The sequence below is a fragment of the Chiloscyllium plagiosum genome, unplaced genomic scaffold (assembly GCF_037043375.1).
Source record: "Chiloscyllium plagiosum isolate Xiang-an unplaced genomic scaffold, Cpla_swu_hap1 HiC_scaffold_24, whole genome shotgun sequence".
NCBI classification, from domain to species: Eukaryota; Metazoa; Chordata; class Chondrichthyes; order Orectolobiformes; family Hemiscylliidae; genus Chiloscyllium; species Chiloscyllium plagiosum.
Window position 1 is genome coordinate 307,563 of NW_028270162.1, and position 6,145 is coordinate 313,707.

The following is a 6,145-nucleotide window of genomic DNA, read 5'->3' on the forward strand; positions in this document are numbered from 1 at the left end:
AGGTATTTGATAAGGTGGTACATCAATGATTACTGAGGAAAACAAAAGCTCATGGTGTCGGGTGTGACGTATTGATGCGGAAAGAAGATTGGTTGGCTAACAGGAAAGAGAGATTAGAAATAAGGAGGTATTTTTTTGGTTGGCAGGATGTCACAAGTCAGGTGCCGGAGGGGCTGGTGCTGGGGCCTCAACTGTTTACAATTTATACAAATGATTTGGATGCAGGGATCGAAGGTATAGGAGCTTAATCTGCTGATGACACAAAGATAGGCAGGAAAGTGAGTTGTGAAGAAGATATAAGGGACCTACACAGGGATATGTGTAGGTGAAGGGAGTGGGCAAAGATCTGGCAAATTGACTACAATGTGGAAAAATTGGAAATTGTCCACTTTGGCTGGAAGAATAGAAAAGAAGCACAATAATGAGAGATTGCAGACCTCTGAAATGCAGAAGGATCTAAGTGCATGGATTACAGAAGGTTAATCTGCAGGTGCAGCAAGTAATCAGGAAAGCTCATAGAATGTAATGGTTGCTTGTGAAGGGAATTTAATGCAAAAGGAAGGAGGTTATGCTTCAGTTATTCAGGGCATTGGTGGGACCACATCTGGAGTACTGTGGACAGTATGACTCACCGCCATACAGAAGGGTATAAATTAGTAAGAATTAATATAGCGAAGGTTTACAGAGTAATACCTGGAATCAGCAGATTGCCTTATCAAGAAAGGTTTGTAACCTCTGGAATTTAGAAGATTCAGAGGTGACTTAATTGAAACATGTAGGATCCTGTGTGGACTTGACCAGGTGGATGTACAAAAGATGTTTCTTCTTCTGGGACAGTCTAGAATGAGGTGGCATCATTTAAAAATAAGGTGTTGCCCATTTAAAATGGCGATGTGGAAACATGTTTTTTCCTCTCTTGGTTGTGATTCTTTGGAATGCCCTTCCTCAAAAGGCAATGGGTGCAGAATCTTTAAATATTTTTATGGTAGAGGTTGATAGATTCTAGATTATCGGAAGATTTTCAGGGATATGCAGGAATGTAGAGTTGAGGTTAAAATCAGATCAGCTGTCATTATTGAATGGGAGAGCAGGCTCAAAGGGCCAAGTGGCCTACTCTTGTTCATATAGTTTGCTGAGGGCAGAGAAGCCAGTGGTGGTTCAGATTGAATTGTACAAAGTTTTTGAGGGGGGGAGGTGAACACCTAAATAGCAAGAAATATTTCCCTTTGGTAGAGCGGTCAATGACCAGGGGACACTGTCCGAGGTAAGGAACAGGAAGTTTCAAGGGGATGTGAGAACATTTTGTTTCACTCAGAGTATTTAGGTATCTGGAATTCACAGTTGGAAAGAGTGGTCATGGCAGAAACACTCAAGATATTTAAGAAGGATTTATATGAAGTCTTAAAAAGCCATAGCATACAGTTCTATGAGTCAAGTTGTGGAAACCGGATTAGAATAGATGGATGCTTTTTTATGACAAGCATGATTACAATGGGGCTAAAGGCCTCTTTCCATACAATGAAAACTCTATGAATCTATGAGAAAGAGGGTCATGGAATATCTCTACATACACCTTTGACACAGGGACCTTATTCATGTGAACAGTAGAACAACAGTGGAGACTGAGTGCTGTATGATAAATGATAACGTGTCCTTCCGCCCCTTACATCACCCAAGGAAGGGCAGCATTGCCTATAAGAGCATCATGGTGAATAGCTTCAGGTCAAGATGAGAGGAATAAACTGTATGCATTTCTTCAGCTAATGAAAGGTTTGTATTGTGACCTGTAGGTGTCATTGTTGAGATCACCTGTGATCACTTCTGCTTCAATACTGGCATCTCCAAATCATGGCTTCAAAGAAATGACTGTCTTTAATTTATAATGACCAATGACAAGGTCCCCAGGCCCTTCCCACTCCCATTTATCTCTTTGCCCCCTTGAGTCTACCCCCCCCCCCCATTCCTAATGAAGAGCTAATGCCCAAAATGATGTTTCTCCTGCTCCTCGATGCTGCCTGACCGGCTGTGCTTTTCCAGCACCACACTTTTTGACTCTGATCTCCAATATATGCAGTCCTCACTTTCTTATATTCTCGCACACCTCATTGAAGGTATCTCAGTGGTTAGCCTCACAGTGTCAAGGACCTAGGTTCCATTCCACCCTCAGGCAACTGTCTATGTGGAGCTTGCATGTTCTCCTCATGTCTGCATGGGTTTCCTCCGGGTGCTCCAGTTTCTTCCCACAGTCCAAAGATGTGCAGGCCATGCTAAATTGCCCATAGTATCTGTGGATGTGCAGACTTGTGGGTTTGCCATGGGAAATGCAGGGTTACAGGCTATAGCCAGTGGGATGTTATTTGAAGAGTTGATCCAAATGGCCTACTTCCACACTATAGGGATTCTATGATTACCCATGAGTCCTACCCTTAACAACTCAATTAAACCAACTACTGCTGCACTGTCTTCCCATTGAACACCTCCATCCCAACCATCTTCAGTTGCTTCATCAATTACCTTCCCTCCATCATAAGGTCGGAAATAGGGAAGTTGGCTGATGATTGCACAATGTTCAGCATCATTCATGACTCCTCAGATACTGAAGCAGTTCATGTACAAATGCAGCATGACCTGGACAATAATATAAAATAAAACAAAGAACCATGGATGTTGAAGATTTGAAACAAAAACAAAAACAAAGTGTTGGAGAAACTCAGCAGGTCTAGATAGACTTATGGGAAGAAAGCAAAGTTAGCATTTCAAGAACATTTCAGAAGAGTCACTGGTCTTGAAACATTAAGTCACGGACAATATTCAGGCTTGGGCTGAAAGGTACCAAATAGTATTCATGCCACACAAATGCTAGGCAACGACCATATCCAGTTAGACAGAATCTAACCATCACCAGCTGACATTCAATGGCATTACTATTCCTGAATCCCAGGAAACAAGTTGCTGATTGCAGGATTCCCAACCTCTGACCTGTTCTTGTAGCAAGTGCAGTGGCAAGTCCAGTTTAGTTTCTGGTCAATGGTAACTCCCAGGATGCTGATAGTGGGCAATTCAGCGATGGAGGTGATATTGAATTATTAACACTTGGAAACACCATATTAAAATTAGCAATGAATTTAACAACCTTTCCCAATTCCAGCTATTAGTTACCAAAATATAAGTAAATGTGTAACATAGTTGATTGGGGTTATAAAGTTAGTGAATTTAAAATTTAATTCGTTTGCTGTTCCTGTGAGATTCCAGATTGTGATTTACTAACAAGTACAATCAAATCAACACATTCCCCATAAAAATTTCAAAGTTCTGTTTTGCAAAACCACTCAAATATCAGAACCACAGAGCAGAACTGCCCTAAATCCCTGTAACAATCTCCAAACTAATCCTACCACTCCGCGCTATCTCCATAACCCTGGATCAATCCCCAAACTATTCCCACTGCCACACTCTCTCTCCATAGCTCTGGATCAATCCCAAAACTAATCCAATGATTTTGCTCTCTCCCCAGAGCCCTGTATTAATCTCCAAACTAATCCCTACTGCCATGATCTCTCACCAGAGCCCTGTATTAATCTCCAAACTAATCCTACTGCCATGATCTCTCCCCAGAGCCCTGTATTAATTCCCAAACTAATCCCATGATTTTGCTCTCTCCCCAGAGCCCTGTATTAATCTTCAAACTAATCCCTACTGCCATGCTCTCTCCCCAGAGCCCTGTATTAATTCCCAAACTAATCCCATGACTTTGCTCTCTCCCCAGAGCTCTGAATTAATCTCCAAACTAATCCTACTGCCATGCTCTCTCCCCATAGCTCTGTGACTTTGTCTGCTTTAAATTTTTTATACATTTGTGTTCCTTCAAAAATGCAATGTCACCTCCCTCAGTAACTGTGTTTCTCTGCTTGTGTTTGAGTCAAGGTGCAGAAGTAAGCTCTCTCCTCACTTTCTGTGACAATGTTTTATTGTTACCCTCTCATTAGTGAGTCAGATTAAATGTTCTTTTGCTGCCCTCTGTTTTAAACCGCTTCATTCATTTAAAATCTCAAATAAACCCTCTTCTGCCCTGCCATGGTATCAGCATCCGAATCCCTCACCCTTATTCGAGTAGCTGTTCCATCTCCTCTCAGGGACATTCAAACTGTCTATAATTGGACCCAGGCTGATCTAGTCACCAGCTTTGGAATAACTAATGTTTGATTTCAATGATAATTATTTGTTTCTTTTCCATTGCATATCACTGCCCAAGTAAAACTCAAGAACTTGCTCAAGGTTTTCCATTAAGTTATTGACACATCCTCATTAGTGGGAAGTTCTTGTTGTGCAGTGGTAGTTTCTGTATCTGTGGGCCAGGAGACCCAGGTTCATGACCACTCTGCTCTTGAGGTGTCTGAATGGGTTGATTAAACCATGTATCCTCATTAGTGGGAATTGTGAAAAGGGACTCATCTCAAGAGTATGTTTGTGGCACAGAGAGACATTGATTACCTTTCAGTGGAAATGGCTTCTGTGTACTCTCTCTAATGTGTCTGAGCTTAGAGTTTCCAGCTAGATGTTAAAATGAACTTGATTACAGTCCAGGAGAAAATGAGGGCTGCAGATGCTGGAGATCAGAGCTGAAAATGTGTTGCTGGAAAAGCGCAGCAGGTCAGGCAGCATCCAAGGAGCAGGAGAATCGACGTTTCCTGAAGAAGGGCTTATGCCCGAAACGTCGATTCTCCTGTTCCTTGATTACAGTCCAGGTTGGTTCTCTTTTACGTTACATAGCAGCTTCTAGAAAACATGGCAGTGAGCCACAGGTCGTTGGCACTCCCAGTGCTATGGAGCCTTTTACTGTTTGTAAGTCACACTGAATACTTTTTCAGCTCAATGTCACTGACAACATTTCTAGTCTTACCACGAGGACTACATCAGCTCCATGACTATAAGTTTGAACTGTACTCACCCAGACCACTAGGTGGGGCACTTCATCAGTGTGGGGATTATACCCTTCTTTCCTTGACAGAAACCACAAATCAGATTTCTGTACTTAACAAGAATGACCATTTTTAACAAATAAATAGATTCTAGCAACAGCCAAACAATTTGGCATTGTCGACAAAAAAAGCACTACTAATTGAAACTCAAATCCTTTATAAACTCCCTTCTTACATATACGTATAGACAAGCTTGGACAAAAACAAATGGTGTTATGGTGGAGGGAGAGACTGGGAAAGCAGTTTAGTTATTCCTGTCCAGAGTGTGCAGAGATAATTCTTGGTGCTGATCAGACACTGCTTCTCTCCCTTCCCTCTCCTAATGCTTTCACTAGTTTACCAGAGGCCCAGGGTGGATGGTTCACTAAGAGGTCTCTGACTTGTTAATTAAAAGTTACAGCTTACAGAAACTGCCATAGGAAAAATAACCGGATTTTCTTCATGCTTCAGGTGGTTTTTAACTGGAGAGAACAGAGGCAGCTCCTGAGCTGGCGGAGGTCTGATGGATTTTCAATACAGAGGAACCTCGATTATCCGGCATTCGATTATCTGAATTTCGGATTATCTGGCAAGATTGCAAGGTCCCAATGCTTGGCTAAACTGTGTTACCTCGCATTTGATTATCCAAATATTGGATTATCTGACAAAATAGTCCCCGCCCATATCATTTGGATAATTGAGGCTCCTCTGTATCTTGTTCCTCGTCCCAAGTTATCCTGCTATCTGACAGCCAATTGCATTGTTGAGTGGTTGGGCAGATAACTGGTAACTCTTCAATAGACCAAACAGCTACTTGTTGCTGAATGAAACTCCATTTGTACACAGCACTTGGCTCCAGCCTGTCTGCAAACTGTCCACTACTGAATGAACAAGCAGCTGTGAAAACAGCATTTACAATAGTAACTTGTTTTTAAAAAGTTCAGCAATTTCTCCCACAATCCTTAGTTTTAAAACACTCCTTTTACCATTTCAGTCCACAATCAAAAATACAAAGAGATAATCTTTACACTCAGCTCAGCCAGCTGCTACACTGACCTCTGCTTTTGTTGTCTGTAGTCTCAAATGTCCCAGTAGTCTCAAATATCTCAAATGTCCGGCTGGTCTCACACTTTCTATCTTCTGCAAAATTTAATTTTGTTTAATAACCTGGAGTCAGAATCCTCCCT